General features: G+C 42.9%; 38 non-coding genes across 38 annotated transcripts; all 38 read left to right on the forward strand.

Annotated features, from left to right (window-relative positions):
• The first annotated feature begins 248 nt into the window (after window positions 1-248).
• Window positions 249-367, forward strand: LOC115928874. The gene has a single exon (XR_004066270.1). It is a non-coding gene; the product is annotated as a 5S ribosomal RNA (ribosomal RNA).
• A 380-nt stretch (window positions 368-747) lies between these two features.
• On the forward strand, window positions 748-866 carry LOC115928937. The gene has a single exon (XR_004066292.1). It is a non-coding gene; the product is annotated as a 5S ribosomal RNA (ribosomal RNA).
• A 380-nt stretch (window positions 867-1,246) lies between these two features.
• Window positions 1,247-1,365, forward strand: LOC115929000. The gene has a single exon (XR_004066296.1). It is a non-coding gene; the product is annotated as a 5S ribosomal RNA (ribosomal RNA).
• Window positions 1,366-1,745: 380 nt separating this feature from the next.
• On the forward strand, window positions 1,746-1,864 carry LOC115929023. Its single transcript, XR_004066302.1, has one exon. It is a non-coding gene; the product is annotated as a 5S ribosomal RNA (ribosomal RNA).
• A 380-nt stretch (window positions 1,865-2,244) lies between these two features.
• LOC115929036 lies at window positions 2,245-2,363 on the forward strand. The gene has a single exon (XR_004066313.1). It is a non-coding gene; the product is annotated as a 5S ribosomal RNA (ribosomal RNA).
• Window positions 2,364-2,742: 379 nt separating this feature from the next.
• LOC115929049 lies at window positions 2,743-2,861 on the forward strand. Its single transcript, XR_004066314.1, has one exon. It is a non-coding gene; the product is annotated as a 5S ribosomal RNA (ribosomal RNA).
• Window positions 2,862-3,241: 380 nt separating this feature from the next.
• LOC115929078 lies at window positions 3,242-3,360 on the forward strand. Its single transcript, XR_004066315.1, has one exon. It is a non-coding gene; the product is annotated as a 5S ribosomal RNA (ribosomal RNA).
• Window positions 3,361-3,740: 380 nt separating this feature from the next.
• Window positions 3,741-3,859, forward strand: LOC115929103. The gene has a single exon (XR_004066316.1). It is a non-coding gene; the product is annotated as a 5S ribosomal RNA (ribosomal RNA).
• A 380-nt stretch (window positions 3,860-4,239) lies between these two features.
• On the forward strand, window positions 4,240-4,358 carry LOC115929123. Its single transcript, XR_004066319.1, has one exon. It is a non-coding gene; the product is annotated as a 5S ribosomal RNA (ribosomal RNA).
• A 380-nt stretch (window positions 4,359-4,738) lies between these two features.
• LOC115929132 lies at window positions 4,739-4,857 on the forward strand. Its single transcript, XR_004066337.1, has one exon. It is a non-coding gene; the product is annotated as a 5S ribosomal RNA (ribosomal RNA).
• Window positions 4,858-5,237: 380 nt separating this feature from the next.
• LOC115929145 lies at window positions 5,238-5,356 on the forward strand. Its single transcript, XR_004066341.1, has one exon. It is a non-coding gene; the product is annotated as a 5S ribosomal RNA (ribosomal RNA).
• Window positions 5,357-5,736: 380 nt separating this feature from the next.
• Window positions 5,737-5,855, forward strand: LOC115929167. Its single transcript, XR_004066359.1, has one exon. It is a non-coding gene; the product is annotated as a 5S ribosomal RNA (ribosomal RNA).
• A 380-nt stretch (window positions 5,856-6,235) lies between these two features.
• LOC115929184 lies at window positions 6,236-6,354 on the forward strand. The gene has a single exon (XR_004066366.1). It is a non-coding gene; the product is annotated as a 5S ribosomal RNA (ribosomal RNA).
• A 380-nt stretch (window positions 6,355-6,734) lies between these two features.
• Window positions 6,735-6,853, forward strand: LOC115929200. The gene has a single exon (XR_004066375.1). It is a non-coding gene; the product is annotated as a 5S ribosomal RNA (ribosomal RNA).
• A 380-nt stretch (window positions 6,854-7,233) lies between these two features.
• Window positions 7,234-7,352, forward strand: LOC115929211. The gene has a single exon (XR_004066383.1). It is a non-coding gene; the product is annotated as a 5S ribosomal RNA (ribosomal RNA).
• Window positions 7,353-7,732: 380 nt separating this feature from the next.
• LOC115929232 lies at window positions 7,733-7,851 on the forward strand. The gene has a single exon (XR_004066393.1). It is a non-coding gene; the product is annotated as a 5S ribosomal RNA (ribosomal RNA).
• A 380-nt stretch (window positions 7,852-8,231) lies between these two features.
• On the forward strand, window positions 8,232-8,350 carry LOC115929247. Its single transcript, XR_004066400.1, has one exon. It is a non-coding gene; the product is annotated as a 5S ribosomal RNA (ribosomal RNA).
• A 380-nt stretch (window positions 8,351-8,730) lies between these two features.
• Window positions 8,731-8,849, forward strand: LOC115929257. The gene has a single exon (XR_004066408.1). It is a non-coding gene; the product is annotated as a 5S ribosomal RNA (ribosomal RNA).
• Window positions 8,850-9,229: 380 nt separating this feature from the next.
• LOC115929279 lies at window positions 9,230-9,348 on the forward strand. The gene has a single exon (XR_004066411.1). It is a non-coding gene; the product is annotated as a 5S ribosomal RNA (ribosomal RNA).
• A 379-nt stretch (window positions 9,349-9,727) lies between these two features.
• LOC115929305 lies at window positions 9,728-9,846 on the forward strand. Its single transcript, XR_004066419.1, has one exon. It is a non-coding gene; the product is annotated as a 5S ribosomal RNA (ribosomal RNA).
• Window positions 9,847-10,226: 380 nt separating this feature from the next.
• Window positions 10,227-10,345, forward strand: LOC115929326. Its single transcript, XR_004066425.1, has one exon. It is a non-coding gene; the product is annotated as a 5S ribosomal RNA (ribosomal RNA).
• Window positions 10,346-10,725: 380 nt separating this feature from the next.
• On the forward strand, window positions 10,726-10,844 carry LOC115929355. Its single transcript, XR_004066443.1, has one exon. It is a non-coding gene; the product is annotated as a 5S ribosomal RNA (ribosomal RNA).
• A 379-nt stretch (window positions 10,845-11,223) lies between these two features.
• LOC115929376 lies at window positions 11,224-11,342 on the forward strand. Its single transcript, XR_004066478.1, has one exon. It is a non-coding gene; the product is annotated as a 5S ribosomal RNA (ribosomal RNA).
• Window positions 11,343-11,722: 380 nt separating this feature from the next.
• LOC115929430 lies at window positions 11,723-11,841 on the forward strand. The gene has a single exon (XR_004066489.1). It is a non-coding gene; the product is annotated as a 5S ribosomal RNA (ribosomal RNA).
• A 380-nt stretch (window positions 11,842-12,221) lies between these two features.
• Window positions 12,222-12,340, forward strand: LOC115929436. The gene has a single exon (XR_004066497.1). It is a non-coding gene; the product is annotated as a 5S ribosomal RNA (ribosomal RNA).
• Window positions 12,341-12,720: 380 nt separating this feature from the next.
• LOC115929447 lies at window positions 12,721-12,839 on the forward strand. The gene has a single exon (XR_004066502.1). It is a non-coding gene; the product is annotated as a 5S ribosomal RNA (ribosomal RNA).
• A 380-nt stretch (window positions 12,840-13,219) lies between these two features.
• LOC115926136 lies at window positions 13,220-13,338 on the forward strand. Its single transcript, XR_004064996.1, has one exon. It is a non-coding gene; the product is annotated as a 5S ribosomal RNA (ribosomal RNA).
• A 380-nt stretch (window positions 13,339-13,718) lies between these two features.
• On the forward strand, window positions 13,719-13,837 carry LOC115926168. Its single transcript, XR_004065004.1, has one exon. It is a non-coding gene; the product is annotated as a 5S ribosomal RNA (ribosomal RNA).
• A 379-nt stretch (window positions 13,838-14,216) lies between these two features.
• Window positions 14,217-14,335, forward strand: LOC115926185. The gene has a single exon (XR_004065010.1). It is a non-coding gene; the product is annotated as a 5S ribosomal RNA (ribosomal RNA).
• Window positions 14,336-14,715: 380 nt separating this feature from the next.
• LOC115926198 lies at window positions 14,716-14,834 on the forward strand. The gene has a single exon (XR_004065020.1). It is a non-coding gene; the product is annotated as a 5S ribosomal RNA (ribosomal RNA).
• A 379-nt stretch (window positions 14,835-15,213) lies between these two features.
• Window positions 15,214-15,332, forward strand: LOC115926215. Its single transcript, XR_004065029.1, has one exon. It is a non-coding gene; the product is annotated as a 5S ribosomal RNA (ribosomal RNA).
• A 380-nt stretch (window positions 15,333-15,712) lies between these two features.
• LOC115926320 lies at window positions 15,713-15,831 on the forward strand. Its single transcript, XR_004065044.1, has one exon. It is a non-coding gene; the product is annotated as a 5S ribosomal RNA (ribosomal RNA).
• A 380-nt stretch (window positions 15,832-16,211) lies between these two features.
• On the forward strand, window positions 16,212-16,330 carry LOC115926356. Its single transcript, XR_004065045.1, has one exon. It is a non-coding gene; the product is annotated as a 5S ribosomal RNA (ribosomal RNA).
• Window positions 16,331-16,710: 380 nt separating this feature from the next.
• On the forward strand, window positions 16,711-16,829 carry LOC115926382. Its single transcript, XR_004065060.1, has one exon. It is a non-coding gene; the product is annotated as a 5S ribosomal RNA (ribosomal RNA).
• A 380-nt stretch (window positions 16,830-17,209) lies between these two features.
• LOC115926409 lies at window positions 17,210-17,328 on the forward strand. Its single transcript, XR_004065063.1, has one exon. It is a non-coding gene; the product is annotated as a 5S ribosomal RNA (ribosomal RNA).
• A 380-nt stretch (window positions 17,329-17,708) lies between these two features.
• Window positions 17,709-17,827, forward strand: LOC115926441. Its single transcript, XR_004065065.1, has one exon. It is a non-coding gene; the product is annotated as a 5S ribosomal RNA (ribosomal RNA).
• A 380-nt stretch (window positions 17,828-18,207) lies between these two features.
• On the forward strand, window positions 18,208-18,326 carry LOC115926470. The gene has a single exon (XR_004065066.1). It is a non-coding gene; the product is annotated as a 5S ribosomal RNA (ribosomal RNA).
• A 380-nt stretch (window positions 18,327-18,706) lies between these two features.
• On the forward strand, window positions 18,707-18,825 carry LOC115926500. The gene has a single exon (XR_004065067.1). It is a non-coding gene; the product is annotated as a 5S ribosomal RNA (ribosomal RNA).
• The last annotated feature ends 8 nt before the right edge of the window (window positions 18,826-18,833 follow it).

The raw sequence follows: 18,833 nt of genomic DNA on the forward strand, positions 1-18,833 counted from the left end.
TTTCTAATCTTTTGGCAGGGTACGTAGCCCATTCACCAACAAGTAGTGGTCTTCCATGGGGCCCTGAATGAACATATTTACATCGTTTATAACATTTATGCAGAACAGTAACAAAAATAACCCTCAACCGTTTCCAAGACACGGGCCATGACGTAACATTGACACTGGTCAATAAAGCGCACTTTGTGCGCATGCTCAATGATGACGTCAGTCTTTAACTTCAAATAGGTTGAACGATGATGTCTTTCGCCTACGACCATACCATGCTGAATATACCGGTTCTCGTCCGATCACCGAAGTCAAGCAGCGTAGGGCCTGGTTAGTACTTGGATGGGAGACCGCCTGGGAATACCGGGTGTTGTAGGCATTTTTTTTAATTTTTTTTTTTGGGGAATTGTTTTTGCTTGAGGTGACGCCCTTGACATGCTGAAACCCTCCTCTTACCTTCCCTTTCCCTCTGTTTTTGGGGGGTTTCTTTTTAAATTTATTTATTTATTTGTTTCTAATCTTTTGGCAGGGTACGTAGCCCATTCACCAACAAGTAGTGGTCTTCCATGGGGCCCTGAATGAACATATTTACATCGTTTATAACATTTATGCAGAACAGTAACAAAAATAACCCTCAACCGTTTCCAAGACACGGGCCATGACGTAACATTGACACTGGTCAATAAAGCGCACTTTGTGCGCATGCTCAATGATGACGTCAGTCTTTAACTTCAAATAGGTTGAACGATGATGTCTTTCGCCTACGACCATACCATGCTGAATATACCGGTTCTCGTCCGATCACCGAAGTCAAGCAGCGTAGGGCCTGGTTAGTACTTGGATGGGAGACCGCCTGGGAATACCGGGTGTTGTAGGCATTTTTTTTAATTTTTTTTTTTGGGGAATTGTTTTTGCTTGAGGTGACGCCCTTGACATGCTGAAACCCTCCTCTTACCTTCCCTTTCCCTCTGTTTTTGGGGGGTTTCTTTTTAAATTTATTTATTTATTTGTTTCTAATCTTTTGGCAGGGTACGTAGCCCATTCACCAACAAGTAGTGGTCTTCCATGGGGCCCTGAATGAACATATTTACATCGTTTATAACATTTATGCAGAACAGTAACAAAAATAACCCTCAACCGTTTCCAAGACACGGGCCATGACGTAACATTGACACTGGTCAATAAAGCGCACTTTGTGCGCATGCTCAATGATGACGTCAGTCTTTAACTTCAAATAGGTTGAACGATGATGTCTTTCGCCTACGACCATACCATGCTGAATATACCGGTTCTCGTCCGATCACCGAAGTCAAGCAGCGTAGGGCCTGGTTAGTACTTGGATGGGAGACCGCCTGGGAATACCGGGTGTTGTAGGCATTTTTTTTAATTTTTTTTTTTGGGGAATTGTTTTTGCTTGAGGTGACGCCCTTGACATGCTGAAACCCTCCTCTTACCTTCCCTTTCCCTCTGTTTTTGGGGGGTTTCTTTTTAAATTTATTTATTTATTTGTTTCTAATCTTTTGGCAGGGTACGTAGCCCATTCACCAACAAGTAGTGGTCTTCCATGGGGCCCTGAATGAACATATTTACATCGTTTATAACATTTATGCAGAACAGTAACAAAAATAACCCTCAACCGTTTCCAAGACACGGGCCATGACGTAACATTGACACTGGTCAATAAAGCGCACTTTGTGCGCATGCTCAATGATGACGTCAGTCTTTAACTTCAAATAGGTTGAACGATGATGTCTTTCGCCTACGACCATACCATGCTGAATATACCGGTTCTCGTCCGATCACCGAAGTCAAGCAGCGTAGGGCCTGGTTAGTACTTGGATGGGAGACCGCCTGGGAATACCGGGTGTTGTAGGCATTTTTTTTAATTTTTTTTTTTGGGGAATTGTTTTTGCTTGAGGTGACGCCCTTGACATGCTGAAACCCTCCTCTTACCTTCCCTTTCCCTCTGTTTTTGGGGGGTTTCTTTTTAAATTTATTTATTTATTTGTTTCTAATCTTTTGGCAGGGTACGTAGCCCATTCACCAACAAGTAGTGGTCTTCCATGGGGCCCTGAATGAACATATTTACATCGTTTATAACATTTATGCAGAACAGTAACAAAAATAACCCTCAACCGTTTCCAAGACACGGGCCATGACGTAACATTGACACTGGTCAATAAAGCGCACTTTGTGCGCATGCTCAATGATGACGTCAGTCTTTAACTTCAAATAGGTTGAACGATGATGTCTTTCGCCTACGACCATACCATGCTGAATATACCGGTTCTCGTCCGATCACCGAAGTCAAGCAGCGTAGGGCCTGGTTAGTACTTGGATGGGAGACCGCCTGGGAATACCGGGTGTTGTAGGCATTTTTTTTAATTTTTTTTTTGGGGAATTGTTTTTGCTTGAGGTGACGCCCTTGACATGCTGAAACCCTCCTCTTACCTTCCCTTTCCCTCTGTTTTTGGGGGGTTTCTTTTTAAATTTATTTATTTATTTGTTTCTAATCTTTTGGCAGGGTACGTAGCCCATTCACCAACAAGTAGTGGTCTTCCATGGGGCCCTGAATGAACATATTTACATCGTTTATAACATTTATGCAGAACAGTAACAAAAATAACCCTCAACCGTTTCCAAGACACGGGCCATGACGTAACATTGACACTGGTCAATAAAGCGCACTTTGTGCGCATGCTCAATGATGACGTCAGTCTTTAACTTCAAATAGGTTGAACGATGATGTCTTTCGCCTACGACCATACCATGCTGAATATACCGGTTCTCGTCCGATCACCGAAGTCAAGCAGCGTAGGGCCTGGTTAGTACTTGGATGGGAGACCGCCTGGGAATACCGGGTGTTGTAGGCATTTTTTTTAATTTTTTTTTTTGGGGAATTGTTTTTGCTTGAGGTGACGCCCTTGACATGCTGAAACCCTCCTCTTACCTTCCCTTTCCCTCTGTTTTTGGGGGGTTTCTTTTTAAATTTATTTATTTATTTGTTTCTAATCTTTTGGCAGGGTACGTAGCCCATTCACCAACAAGTAGTGGTCTTCCATGGGGCCCTGAATGAACATATTTACATCGTTTATAACATTTATGCAGAACAGTAACAAAAATAACCCTCAACCGTTTCCAAGACACGGGCCATGACGTAACATTGACACTGGTCAATAAAGCGCACTTTGTGCGCATGCTCAATGATGACGTCAGTCTTTAACTTCAAATAGGTTGAACGATGATGTCTTTCGCCTACGACCATACCATGCTGAATATACCGGTTCTCGTCCGATCACCGAAGTCAAGCAGCGTAGGGCCTGGTTAGTACTTGGATGGGAGACCGCCTGGGAATACCGGGTGTTGTAGGCATTTTTTTTAATTTTTTTTTTTGGGGAATTGTTTTTGCTTGAGGTGACGCCCTTGACATGCTGAAACCCTCCTCTTACCTTCCCTTTCCCTCTGTTTTTGGGGGGTTTCTTTTTAAATTTATTTATTTATTTGTTTCTAATCTTTTGGCAGGGTACGTAGCCCATTCACCAACAAGTAGTGGTCTTCCATGGGGCCCTGAATGAACATATTTACATCGTTTATAACATTTATGCAGAACAGTAACAAAAATAACCCTCAACCGTTTCCAAGACACGGGCCATGACGTAACATTGACACTGGTCAATAAAGCGCACTTTGTGCGCATGCTCAATGATGACGTCAGTCTTTAACTTCAAATAGGTTGAACGATGATGTCTTTCGCCTACGACCATACCATGCTGAATATACCGGTTCTCGTCCGATCACCGAAGTCAAGCAGCGTAGGGCCTGGTTAGTACTTGGATGGGAGACCGCCTGGGAATACCGGGTGTTGTAGGCATTTTTTTTAATTTTTTTTTTTGGGGAATTGTTTTTGCTTGAGGTGACGCCCTTGACATGCTGAAACCCTCCTCTTACCTTCCCTTTCCCTCTGTTTTTGGGGGGTTTCTTTTTAAATTTATTTATTTATTTGTTTCTAATCTTTTGGCAGGGTACGTAGCCCATTCACCAACAAGTAGTGGTCTTCCATGGGGCCCTGAATGAACATATTTACATCGTTTATAACATTTATGCAGAACAGTAACAAAAATAACCCTCAACCGTTTCCAAGACACGGGCCATGACGTAACATTGACACTGGTCAATAAAGCGCACTTTGTGCGCATGCTCAATGATGACGTCAGTCTTTAACTTCAAATAGGTTGAACGATGATGTCTTTCGCCTACGACCATACCATGCTGAATATACCGGTTCTCGTCCGATCACCGAAGTCAAGCAGCGTAGGGCCTGGTTAGTACTTGGATGGGAGACCGCCTGGGAATACCGGGTGTTGTAGGCATTTTTTTTAATTTTTTTTTTTGGGGAATTGTTTTTGCTTGAGGTGACGCCCTTGACATGCTGAAACCCTCCTCTTACCTTCCCTTTCCCTCTGTTTTTGGGGGGTTTCTTTTTAAATTTATTTATTTATTTGTTTCTAATCTTTTGGCAGGGTACGTAGCCCATTCACCAACAAGTAGTGGTCTTCCATGGGGCCCTGAATGAACATATTTACATCGTTTATAACATTTATGCAGAACAGTAACAAAAATAACCCTCAACCGTTTCCAAGACACGGGCCATGACGTAACATTGACACTGGTCAATAAAGCGCACTTTGTGCGCATGCTCAATGATGACGTCAGTCTTTAACTTCAAATAGGTTGAACGATGATGTCTTTCGCCTACGACCATACCATGCTGAATATACCGGTTCTCGTCCGATCACCGAAGTCAAGCAGCGTAGGGCCTGGTTAGTACTTGGATGGGAGACCGCCTGGGAATACCGGGTGTTGTAGGCATTTTTTTTAATTTTTTTTTTTGGGGAATTGTTTTTGCTTGAGGTGACGCCCTTGACATGCTGAAACCCTCCTCTTACCTTCCCTTTCCCTCTGTTTTTGGGGGGTTTCTTTTTAAATTTATTTATTTATTTGTTTCTAATCTTTTGGCAGGGTACGTAGCCCATTCACCAACAAGTAGTGGTCTTCCATGGGGCCCTGAATGAACATATTTACATCGTTTATAACATTTATGCAGAACAGTAACAAAAATAACCCTCAACCGTTTCCAAGACACGGGCCATGACGTAACATTGACACTGGTCAATAAAGCGCACTTTGTGCGCATGCTCAATGATGACGTCAGTCTTTAACTTCAAATAGGTTGAACGATGATGTCTTTCGCCTACGACCATACCATGCTGAATATACCGGTTCTCGTCCGATCACCGAAGTCAAGCAGCGTAGGGCCTGGTTAGTACTTGGATGGGAGACCGCCTGGGAATACCGGGTGTTGTAGGCATTTTTTTTAATTTTTTTTTTTGGGGAATTGTTTTTGCTTGAGGTGACGCCCTTGACATGCTGAAACCCTCCTCTTACCTTCCCTTTCCCTCTGTTTTTGGGGGGTTTCTTTTTAAATTTATTTATTTATTTGTTTCTAATCTTTTGGCAGGGTACGTAGCCCATTCACCAACAAGTAGTGGTCTTCCATGGGGCCCTGAATGAACATATTTACATCGTTTATAACATTTATGCAGAACAGTAACAAAAATAACCCTCAACCGTTTCCAAGACACGGGCCATGACGTAACATTGACACTGGTCAATAAAGCGCACTTTGTGCGCATGCTCAATGATGACGTCAGTCTTTAACTTCAAATAGGTTGAACGATGATGTCTTTCGCCTACGACCATACCATGCTGAATATACCGGTTCTCGTCCGATCACCGAAGTCAAGCAGCGTAGGGCCTGGTTAGTACTTGGATGGGAGACCGCCTGGGAATACCGGGTGTTGTAGGCATTTTTTTTAATTTTTTTTTTTGGGGAATTGTTTTTGCTTGAGGTGACGCCCTTGACATGCTGAAACCCTCCTCTTACCTTCCCTTTCCCTCTGTTTTTGGGGGGTTTCTTTTTAAATTTATTTATTTATTTGTTTCTAATCTTTTGGCAGGGTACGTAGCCCATTCACCAACAAGTAGTGGTCTTCCATGGGGCCCTGAATGAACATATTTACATCGTTTATAACATTTATGCAGAACAGTAACAAAAATAACCCTCAACCGTTTCCAAGACACGGGCCATGACGTAACATTGACACTGGTCAATAAAGCGCACTTTGTGCGCATGCTCAATGATGACGTCAGTCTTTAACTTCAAATAGGTTGAACGATGATGTCTTTCGCCTACGACCATACCATGCTGAATATACCGGTTCTCGTCCGATCACCGAAGTCAAGCAGCGTAGGGCCTGGTTAGTACTTGGATGGGAGACCGCCTGGGAATACCGGGTGTTGTAGGCATTTTTTTTAATTTTTTTTTTTGGGGAATTGTTTTTGCTTGAGGTGACGCCCTTGACATGCTGAAACCCTCCTCTTACCTTCCCTTTCCCTCTGTTTTTGGGGGGTTTCTTTTTAAATTTATTTATTTATTTGTTTCTAATCTTTTGGCAGGGTACGTAGCCCATTCACCAACAAGTAGTGGTCTTCCATGGGGCCCTGAATGAACATATTTACATCGTTTATAACATTTATGCAGAACAGTAACAAAAATAACCCTCAACCGTTTCCAAGACACGGGCCATGACGTAACATTGACACTGGTCAATAAAGCGCACTTTGTGCGCATGCTCAATGATGACGTCAGTCTTTAACTTCAAATAGGTTGAACGATGATGTCTTTCGCCTACGACCATACCATGCTGAATATACCGGTTCTCGTCCGATCACCGAAGTCAAGCAGCGTAGGGCCTGGTTAGTACTTGGATGGGAGACCGCCTGGGAATACCGGGTGTTGTAGGCATTTTTTTTAATTTTTTTTTTTGGGGAATTGTTTTTGCTTGAGGTGACGCCCTTGACATGCTGAAACCCTCCTCTTACCTTCCCTTTCCCTCTGTTTTTGGGGGGTTTCTTTTTAAATTTATTTATTTATTTGTTTCTAATCTTTTGGCAGGGTACGTAGCCCATTCACCAACAAGTAGTGGTCTTCCATGGGGCCCTGAATGAACATATTTACATCGTTTATAACATTTATGCAGAACAGTAACAAAAATAACCCTCAACCGTTTCCAAGACACGGGCCATGACGTAACATTGACACTGGTCAATAAAGCGCACTTTGTGCGCATGCTCAATGATGACGTCAGTCTTTAACTTCAAATAGGTTGAACGATGATGTCTTTCGCCTACGACCATACCATGCTGAATATACCGGTTCTCGTCCGATCACCGAAGTCAAGCAGCGTAGGGCCTGGTTAGTACTTGGATGGGAGACCGCCTGGGAATACCGGGTGTTGTAGGCATTTTTTTTAATTTTTTTTTTTGGGGAATTGTTTTTGCTTGAGGTGACGCCCTTGACATGCTGAAACCCTCCTCTTACCTTCCCTTTCCCTCTGTTTTTGGGGGGTTTCTTTTTAAATTTATTTATTTATTTGTTTCTAATCTTTTGGCAGGGTACGTAGCCCATTCACCAACAAGTAGTGGTCTTCCATGGGGCCCTGAATGAACATATTTACATCGTTTATAACATTTATGCAGAACAGTAACAAAAATAACCCTCAACCGTTTCCAAGACACGGGCCATGACGTAACATTGACACTGGTCAATAAAGCGCACTTTGTGCGCATGCTCAATGATGACGTCAGTCTTTAACTTCAAATAGGTTGAACGATGATGTCTTTCGCCTACGACCATACCATGCTGAATATACCGGTTCTCGTCCGATCACCGAAGTCAAGCAGCGTAGGGCCTGGTTAGTACTTGGATGGGAGACCGCCTGGGAATACCGGGTGTTGTAGGCATTTTTTTTAATTTTTTTTTTTGGGGAATTGTTTTTGCTTGAGGTGACGCCCTTGACATGCTGAAACCCTCCTCTTACCTTCCCTTTCCCTCTGTTTTTGGGGGGTTTCTTTTTAAATTTATTTATTTATTTGTTTCTAATCTTTTGGCAGGGTACGTAGCCCATTCACCAACAAGTAGTGGTCTTCCATGGGGCCCTGAATGAACATATTTACATCGTTTATAACATTTATGCAGAACAGTAACAAAAATAACCCTCAACCGTTTCCAAGACACGGGCCATGACGTAACATTGACACTGGTCAATAAAGCGCACTTTGTGCGCATGCTCAATGATGACGTCAGTCTTTAACTTCAAATAGGTTGAACGATGATGTCTTTCGCCTACGACCATACCATGCTGAATATACCGGTTCTCGTCCGATCACCGAAGTCAAGCAGCGTAGGGCCTGGTTAGTACTTGGATGGGAGACCGCCTGGGAATACCGGGTGTTGTAGGCATTTTTTTTAATTTTTTTTTTTGGGGAATTGTTTTTGCTTGAGGTGACGCCCTTGACATGCTGAAACCCTCCTCTTACCTTCCCTTTCCCTCTGTTTTTGGGGGGTTTCTTTTTAAATTTATTTATTTATTTGTTTCTAATCTTTTGGCAGGGTACGTAGCCCATTCACCAACAAGTAGTGGTCTTCCATGGGGCCCTGAATGAACATATTTACATCGTTTATAACATTTATGCAGAACAGTAACAAAAATAACCCTCAACCGTTTCCAAGACACGGGCCATGACGTAACATTGACACTGGTCAATAAAGCGCACTTTGTGCGCATGCTCAATGATGACGTCAGTCTTTAACTTCAAATAGGTTGAACGATGATGTCTTTCGCCTACGACCATACCATGCTGAATATACCGGTTCTCGTCCGATCACCGAAGTCAAGCAGCGTAGGGCCTGGTTAGTACTTGGATGGGAGACCGCCTGGGAATACCGGGTGTTGTAGGCATTTTTTTTAATTTTTTTTTTTGGGGAATTGTTTTTGCTTGAGGTGACGCCCTTGACATGCTGAAACCCTCCTCTTACCTTCCCTTTCCCTCTGTTTTTGGGGGGTTTCTTTTTAAATTTATTTATTTATTTGTTTCTAATCTTTTGGCAGGGTACGTAGCCCATTCACCAACAAGTAGTGGTCTTCCATGGGGCCCTGAATGAACATATTTACATCGTTTATAACATTTATGCAGAACAGTAACAAAAATAACCCTCAACCGTTTCCAAGACACGGGCCATGACGTAACATTGACACTGGTCAATAAAGCGCACTTTGTGCGCATGCTCAATGATGACGTCAGTCTTTAACTTCAAATAGGTTGAACGATGATGTCTTTCGCCTACGACCATACCATGCTGAATATACCGGTTCTCGTCCGATCACCGAAGTCAAGCAGCGTAGGGCCTGGTTAGTACTTGGATGGGAGACCGCCTGGGAATACCGGGTGTTGTAGGCATTTTTTTTAATTTTTTTTTTGGGGAATTGTTTTTGCTTGAGGTGACGCCCTTGACATGCTGAAACCCTCCTCTTACCTTCCCTTTCCCTCTGTTTTTGGGGGGTTTCTTTTTAAATTTATTTATTTATTTGTTTCTAATCTTTTGGCAGGGTACGTAGCCCATTCACCAACAAGTAGTGGTCTTCCATGGGGCCCTGAATGAACATATTTACATCGTTTATAACATTTATGCAGAACAGTAACAAAAATAACCCTCAACCGTTTCCAAGACACGGGCCATGACGTAACATTGACACTGGTCAATAAAGCGCACTTTGTGCGCATGCTCAATGATGACGTCAGTCTTTAACTTCAAATAGGTTGAACGATGATGTCTTTCGCCTACGACCATACCATGCTGAATATACCGGTTCTCGTCCGATCACCGAAGTCAAGCAGCGTAGGGCCTGGTTAGTACTTGGATGGGAGACCGCCTGGGAATACCGGGTGTTGTAGGCATTTTTTTTAATTTTTTTTTTTGGGGAATTGTTTTTGCTTGAGGTGACGCCCTTGACATGCTGAAACCCTCCTCTTACCTTCCCTTTCCCTCTGTTTTTGGGGGGTTTCTTTTTAAATTTATTTATTTATTTGTTTCTAATCTTTTGGCAGGGTACGTAGCCCATTCACCAACAAGTAGTGGTCTTCCATGGGGCCCTGAATGAACATATTTACATCGTTTATAACATTTATGCAGAACAGTAACAAAAATAACCCTCAACCGTTTCCAAGACACGGGCCATGACGTAACATTGACACTGGTCAATAAAGCGCACTTTGTGCGCATGCTCAATGATGACGTCAGTCTTTAACTTCAAATAGGTTGAACGATGATGTCTTTCGCCTACGACCATACCATGCTGAATATACCGGTTCTCGTCCGATCACCGAAGTCAAGCAGCGTAGGGCCTGGTTAGTACTTGGATGGGAGACCGCCTGGGAATACCGGGTGTTGTAGGCATTTTTTTTAATTTTTTTTTTTGGGGAATTGTTTTTGCTTGAGGTGACGCCCTTGACATGCTGAAACCCTCCTCTTACCTTCCCTTTCCCTCTGTTTTTGGGGGGTTTCTTTTTAAATTTATTTATTTATTTGTTTCTAATCTTTTGGCAGGGTACGTAGCCCATTCACCAACAAGTAGTGGTCTTCCATGGGGCCCTGAATGAACATATTTACATCGTTTATAACATTTATGCAGAACAGTAACAAAAATAACCCTCAACCGTTTCCAAGACACGGGCCATGACGTAACATTGACACTGGTCAATAAAGCGCACTTTGTGCGCATGCTCAATGATGACGTCAGTCTTTAACTTCAAATAGGTTGAACGATGATGTCTTTCGCCTACGACCATACCATGCTGAATATACCGGTTCTCGTCCGATCACCGAAGTCAAGCAGCGTAGGGCCTGGTTAGTACTTGGATGGGAGACCGCCTGGGAATACCGGGTGTTGTAGGCATTTTTTTTAATTTTTTTTTTGGGGAATTGTTTTTGCTTGAGGTGACGCCCTTGACATGCTGAAACCCTCCTCTTACCTTCCCTTTCCCTCTGTTTTTGGGGGGTTTCTTTTTAAATTTATTTATTTATTTGTTTCTAATCTTTTGGCAGGGTACGTAGCCCATTCACCAACAAGTAGTGGTCTTCCATGGGGCCCTGAATGAACATATTTACATCGTTTATAACATTTATGCAGAACAGTAACAAAAATAACCCTCAACCGTTTCCAAGACACGGGCCATGACGTAACATTGACACTGGTCAATAAAGCGCACTTTGTGCGCATGCTCAATGATGACGTCAGTCTTTAACTTCAAATAGGTTGAACGATGATGTCTTTCGCCTACGACCATACCATGCTGAATATACCGGTTCTCGTCCGATCACCGAAGTCAAGCAGCGTAGGGCCTGGTTAGTACTTGGATGGGAGACCGCCTGGGAATACCGGGTGTTGTAGGCATTTTTTTTAATTTTTTTTTTTGGGGAATTGTTTTTGCTTGAGGTGACGCCCTTGACATGCTGAAACCCTCCTCTTACCTTCCCTTTCCCTCTGTTTTTGGGGGGTTTCTTTTTAAATTTATTTATTTATTTGTTTCTAATCTTTTGGCAGGGTACGTAGCCCATTCACCAACAAGTAGTGGTCTTCCATGGGGCCCTGAATGAACATATTTACATCGTTTATAACATTTATGCAGAACAGTAACAAAAATAACCCTCAACCGTTTCCAAGACACGGGCCATGACGTAACATTGACACTGGTCAATAAAGCGCACTTTGTGCGCATGCTCAATGATGACGTCAGTCTTTAACTTCAAATAGGTTGAACGATGATGTCTTTCGCCTACGACCATACCATGCTGAATATACCGGTTCTCGTCCGATCACCGAAGTCAAGCAGCGTAGGGCCTGGTTAGTACTTGGATGGGAGACCGCCTGGGAATACCGGGTGTTGTAGGCATTTTTTTTAATTTTTTTTTTTGGGGAATTGTTTTTGCTTGAGGTGACGCCCTTGACATGCTGAAACCCTCCTCTTACCTTCCCTTTCCCTCTGTTTTTGGGGGGTTTCTTTTTAAATTTATTTATTTATTTGTTTCTAATCTTTTGGCAGGGTACGTAGCCCATTCACCAACAAGTAGTGGTCTTCCATGGGGCCCTGAATGAACATATTTACATCGTTTATAACATTTATGCAGAACAGTAACAAAAATAACCCTCAACCGTTTCCAAGACACGGGCCATGACGTAACATTGACACTGGTCAATAAAGCGCACTTTGTGCGCATGCTCAATGATGACGTCAGTCTTTAACTTCAAATAGGTTGAACGATGATGTCTTTCGCCTACGACCATACCATGCTGAATATACCGGTTCTCGTCCGATCACCGAAGTCAAGCAGCGTAGGGCCTGGTTAGTACTTGGATGGGAGACCGCCTGGGAATACCGGGTGTTGTAGGCATTTTTTTTAATTTTTTTTTTTGGGGAATTGTTTTTGCTTGAGGTGACGCCCTTGACATGCTGAAACCCTCCTCTTACCTTCCCTTTCCCTCTGTTTTTGGGGGGTTTCTTTTTAAATTTATTTATTTATTTGTTTCTAATCTTTTGGCAGGGTACGTAGCCCATTCACCAACAAGTAGTGGTCTTCCATGGGGCCCTGAATGAACATATTTACATCGTTTATAACATTTATGCAGAACAGTAACAAAAATAACCCTCAACCGTTTCCAAGACACGGGCCATGACGTAACATTGACACTGGTCAATAAAGCGCACTTTGTGCGCATGCTCAATGATGACGTCAGTCTTTAACTTCAAATAGGTTGAACGATGATGTCTTTCGCCTACGACCATACCATGCTGAATATACCGGTTCTCGTCCGATCACCGAAGTCAAGCAGCGTAGGGCCTGGTTAGTACTTGGATGGGAGACCGCCTGGGAATACCGGGTGTTGTAGGCATTTTTTTTAATTTTTTTTTTTGGGGAATTGTTTTTGCTTGAGGTGACGCCCTTGACATGCTGAAACCCTCCTCTTACCTTCCCTTTCCCTCTGTTTTTGGGGGGTTTCTTTTTAAATTTATTTATTTATTTGTTTCTAATCTTTTGGCAGGGTACGTAGCCCATTCACCAACAAGTAGTGGTCTTCCATGGGGCCCTGAATGAACATATTTACATCGTTTATAACATTTATGCAGAACAGTAACAAAAATAACCCTCAACCGTTTCCAAGACACGGGCCATGACGTAACATTGACACTGGTCAATAAAGCGCACTTTGTGCGCATGCTCAATGATGACGTCAGTCTTTAACTTCAAATAGGTTGAACGATGATGTCTTTCGCCTACGACCATACCATGCTGAATATACCGGTTCTCGTCCGATCACCGAAGTCAAGCAGCGTAGGGCCTGGTTAGTACTTGGATGGGAGACCGCCTGGGAATACCGGGTGTTGTAGGCATTTTTTTTAATTTTTTTTTTTGGGGAATTGTTTTTGCTTGAGGTGACGCCCTTGACATGCTGAAACCCTCCTCTTACCTTCCCTTTCCCTCTGTTTTTGGGGGGTTTCTTTTTAAATTTATTTATTTATTTGTTTCTAATCTTTTGGCAGGGTACGTAGCCCATTCACCAACAAGTAGTGGTCTTCCATGGGGCCCTGAATGAACATATTTACATCGTTTATAACATTTATGCAGAACAGTAACAAAAATAACCCTCAACCGTTTCCAAGACACGGGCCATGACGTAACATTGACACTGGTCAATAAAGCGCACTTTGTGCGCATGCTCAATGATGACGTCAGTCTTTAACTTCAAATAGGTTGAACGATGATGTCTTTCGCCTACGACCATACCATGCTGAATATACCGGTTCTCGTCCGATCACCGAAGTCAAGCAGCGTAGGGCCTGGTTAGTACTTGGATGGGAGACCGCCTGGGAATACCGGGTGTTGTAGGCATTTTTTTTAATTTTTTTTTTGGGGAATTGTTTTTGCTTGAGGTGACGCCCTTGACATGCTGAAACCCTCCTCTTACCTTCCCTTTCCCTCTGTTTTTGGGGGGTTTCTTTTTAAATTTATTTATTTATTTGTTTCTAATCTTTTGGCAGGGTACGTAGCCCATTCACCAACAAGTAGTGGTCTTCCATGGGGCCCTGAATGAACATATTTACATCGTTTATAACATTTATGCAGAACAGTAACAAAAATAACCCTCAACCGTTTCCAAGACACGGGCCATGACGTAACATTGACACTGGTCAATAAAGCGCACTTTGTGCGCATGCTCAATGATGACGTCAGTCTTTAACTTCAAATAGGTTGAACGATGATGTCTTTCGCCTACGACCATACCATGCTGAATATACCGGTTCTCGTCCGATCACCGAAGTCAAGCAGCGTAGGGCCTGGTTAGTACTTGGATGGGAGACCGCCTGGGAATACCGGGTGTTGTAGGCATTTTTTTTAATTTTTTTTTTTGGGGAATTGTTTTTGCTTGAGGTGACGCCCTTGACATGCTGAAACCCTCCTCTTACCTTCCCTTTCCCTCTGTTTTTGGGGGGTTTCTTTTTAAATTTATTTATTTATTTGTTTCTAATCTTTTGGCAGGGTACGTAGCCCATTCACCAACAAGTAGTGGTCTTCCATGGGGCCCTGAATGAACATATTTACATCGTTTATAACATTTATGCAGAACAGTAACAAAAATAACCCTCAACCGTTTCCAAGACACGGGCCATGACGTAACATTGACACTGGTCAATAAAGCGCACTTTGTGCGCATGCTCAATGATGACGTCAGTCTTTAACTTCAAATAGGTTGAACGATGATGTCTTTCGCCTACGACCATACCATGCTGAATATACCGGTTCTCGTCCGATCACCGAAGTCAAGCAGCGTAGGGCCTGGTTAGTACTTGGATGGGAGACCGCCTGGGAATACCGGGTGTTGTAGGCATTTTTTTTAATTTTTTTTTTGGGGAATTGTTTTTGCTTGAGGTGACGCCCTTGACATGCTGAAACCCTCCTCTTACCTTCCCTTTCCCTCTGTTTTTGGGGGGTTTCTTTTTAAATTTATTTATTTATTTGTTTCTAATCTTTTGGCAGGGTACGTAGCCCATTCACCAACAAGTAGTGGTCTTCCATGGGGCCCTGAATGAACATATTTACATCGTTTATAACATTTATGCAGAACAGTAACAAAAATAACCCTCAACCGTTTCCAAGACACGGGCCATGACGTAACATTGACACTGGTCAATAAAGCGCACTTTGTGCGCATGCTCAATGATGACGTCAGTCTTTAACTTCAAATAGGTTGAACGATGATGTCTTTCGCCTACGACCATACCATGCTGAATATACCGGTTCTCGTCCGATCACCGAAGTCAAGCAGCGTAGGGCCTGGTTAGTACTTGGATGGGAGACCGCCTGGGAATACCGGGTGTTGTAGGCATTTTTTTTAATTTTTTTTTTTGGGGAATTGTTTTTGCTTGAGGTGACGCCCTTGACATGCTGAAACCCTCCTCTTACCTTCCCTTTCCCTCTGTTTTTGGGGGGTTTCTTTTTAAATTTATTTATTTATTTGTTTCTAATCTTTTGGCAGGGTACGTAGCCCATTCACCAACAAGTAGTGGTCTTCCATGGGGCCCTGAATGAACATATTTACATCGTTTATAACATTTATGCAGAACAGTAACAAAAATAACCCTCAACCGTTTCCAAGACACGGGCCATGACGTAACATTGACACTGGTCAATAAAGCGCACTTTGTGCGCATGCTCAATGATGACGTCAGTCTTTAACTTCAAATAGGTTGAACGATGATGTCTTTCGCCTACGACCATACCATGCTGAATATACCGGTTCTCGTCCGATCACCGAAGTCAAGCAGCGTAGGGCCTGGTTAGTACTTGGATGGGAGACCGCCTGGGAATACCGGGTGTTGTAGGCATTTTTTTTAATTTTTTTTTTTGGGGAATTGTTTTTGCTTGAGGTGACGCCCTTGACATGCTGAAACCCTCCTCTTACCTTCCCTTTCCCTCTGTTTTTGGGGGGTTTCTTTTTAAATTTATTTATTTATTTGTTTCTAATCTTTTGGCAGGGTACGTAGCCCATTCACCAACAAGTAGTGGTCTTCCATGGGGCCCTGAATGAACATATTTACATCGTTTATAACATTTATGCAGAACAGTAACAAAAATAACCCTCAACCGTTTCCAAGACACGGGCCATGACGTAACATTGACACTGGTCAATAAAGCGCACTTTGTGCGCATGCTCAATGATGACGTCAGTCTTTAACTTCAAATAGGTTGAACGATGATGTCTTTCGCCTACGACCATACCATGCTGAATATACCGGTTCTCGTCCGATCACCGAAGTCAAGCAGCGTAGGGCCTGGTTAGTACTTGGATGGGAGACCGCCTGGGAATACCGGGTGTTGTAGGCATTTTTTTTAATTTTTTTTTTTGGGGAATTGTTTTTGCTTGAGGTGACGCCCTTGACATGCTGAAACCCTCCTCTTACCTTCCCTTTCCCTCTGTTTTTGGGGGGTTTCTTTTTAAATTTATTTATTTATTTGTTTCTAATCTTTTGGCAGGGTACGTAGCCCATTCACCAACAAGTAGTGGTCTTCCATGGGGCCCTGAATGAACATATTTACATCGTTTATAACATTTATGCAGAACAGTAACAAAAATAACCCTCAACCGTTTCCAAGACACGGGCCATGACGTAACATTGACACTGGTCAATAAAGCGCACTTTGTGCGCATGCTCAATGATGACGTCAGTCTTTAACTTCAAATAGGTTGAACGATGATGTCTTTCGCCTACGACCATACCATGCTGAATATACCGGTTCTCGTCCGATCACCGAAGTCAAGCAGCGTAGGGCCTGGTTAGTACTTGGATGGGAGACCGCCTGGGAATACCGGGTGTTGTAGGCATTTTTTTTAATTTTTTTTTTTGGGGAATTGTTTTTGCTTGAGGTGACGCCCTTGACATGCTGAAACCCTCCTCTTACCTTCCCTTTCCCTCTGTTTTTGGGGGGTTTCTTTTTAAATTTATTTATTTATTTGTTTCTAATCTTTTGGCAGGGTACGTAGCCCATTCACCAACAAGTAGTGGTCTTCCATGGGGCCCTGAATGAACATATTTACATCGTTTATAACATTTATGCAGAACAGTAACAAAAATAACCCTCAACCGTTTCCAAGACACGGGCCATGACGTAACATTGACACTGGTCAATAAAGCGCACTTTGTGCGCATGCTCAATGATGACGTCAGTCTTTAACTTCAAATAGGTTGAACGATGATGTCTTTCGCCTACGACCATACCATGCTGAATATACCGGTTCTCGTCCGATCACCGAAGTCAAGCAGCGTAGGGCCTGGTTAGTACTTGGATGGGAGACCGCCTGGGAATACCGGGTGTTGTAGGCATTTTTTTTAATTTTTTTTTTTGGGGAATTGTTTTTGCTTGAGGTGACGCCCTTGACATGCTGAAACCCTCCTCTTACCTTCCCTTTCCCTCTGTTTTTGGGGGGTTTCTTTTTAAATTTATTTATTTATTTGTTTCTAATCTTTTGGCAGGGTACGTAGCCCATTCACCAACAAGTAGTGGTCTTCCATGGGGCCCTGAATGAACATATTTACATCGTTTATAACATTTATGCAGAACAGTAACAAAAATAACCCTCAACCGTTTCCAAGACACGGGCCATGACGTAACATTGACACTGGTCAATAAAGCGCACTTTGTGCGCATGCTCAATGATGACGTCAGTCTTTAACTTCAAATAGGTTGAACGATGATGTCTTTCGCCTACGACCATACCATGCTGAATATACCGGTTCTCGTCCGATCACCGAAGTCAAGCAGCGTAGGGCCTGGTTAGTACTTGGATGGGAGACCGCCTGGGAATACCGGGTGTTGTAGGCATTTTTTTTAATTTTTTTTTTTGGGGAATTGTTTTTGCTTGAGGTGACGCCCTTGACATGCTGAAACCCTCCTCTTACCTTCCCTTTCCCTCTGTTTTTGGGGGGTTTCTTTTTAAATTTATTTATTTATTTGTTTCTAATCTTTTGGCAGGGTACGTAGCCCATTCACCAACAAGTAGTGGTCTTCCATGGGGCCCTGAATGAACATATTTACATCGTTTATAACATTTATGCAGAACAGTAACAAAAATAACCCTCAACCGTTTCCAAGACACGGGCCATGACGTAACATTGACACTGGTCAATAAAGCGCACTTTGTGCGCATGCTCAATGATGACGTCAGTCTTTAACTTCAAATAGGTTGAACGATGATGTCTTTCGCCTACGACCATACCATGCTGAATATACCGGTTCTCGTCCGATCACCGAAGTCAAGCAGCGTAGGGCCTGGTTAGTACTTGGATGGGAGACCGCCTGGGAATACCGGGTGTTGTAGGCATTTTTTTTAATTTTTTTTTTTGGGGAATTGTTTTTGCTTGAGGTGACGCCCTTGACATGCTGAAACCCTCCTCTTACCTTCCCTTTCCCTCTGTTTTTGGGGGGTTTCTTTTTAAATTTATTTATTTATTTGTTTCTAATCTTTTGGCAGGGTACGTAGCCCATTCACCAACAAGTAGTGGTCTTCCATGGGGCCCTGAATGAACATATTTACATCGTTTATAACATTTATGCAGAACAGTAACAAAAATAACCCTCAACCGTTTCCAAGACACGGGCCATGACGTAACATTGACACTGGTCAATAAAGCGCACTTTGTGCGCATGCTCAATGATGACGTCAGTCTTTAACTTCAAATAGGTTGAACGATGATGTCTTTCGCCTACGACCATACCATGCTGAATATACCGGTTCTCGTCCGATCACCGAAGTCAAGCAGCGTAGGGCCTGGTTAGTACTTGGATGGGAGACCGCCTGGGAATACCGGGTGTTGTAGGCATTTTTTTT

This window comes from Strongylocentrotus purpuratus, unplaced genomic scaffold, assembly GCF_000002235.5.
Source record: "Strongylocentrotus purpuratus isolate Spur 01 unplaced genomic scaffold, Spur_5.0 spur5_contig_716, whole genome shotgun sequence".
Classification (NCBI taxonomy): domain Eukaryota; kingdom Metazoa; phylum Echinodermata; class Echinoidea; order Camarodonta; family Strongylocentrotidae; genus Strongylocentrotus; species Strongylocentrotus purpuratus.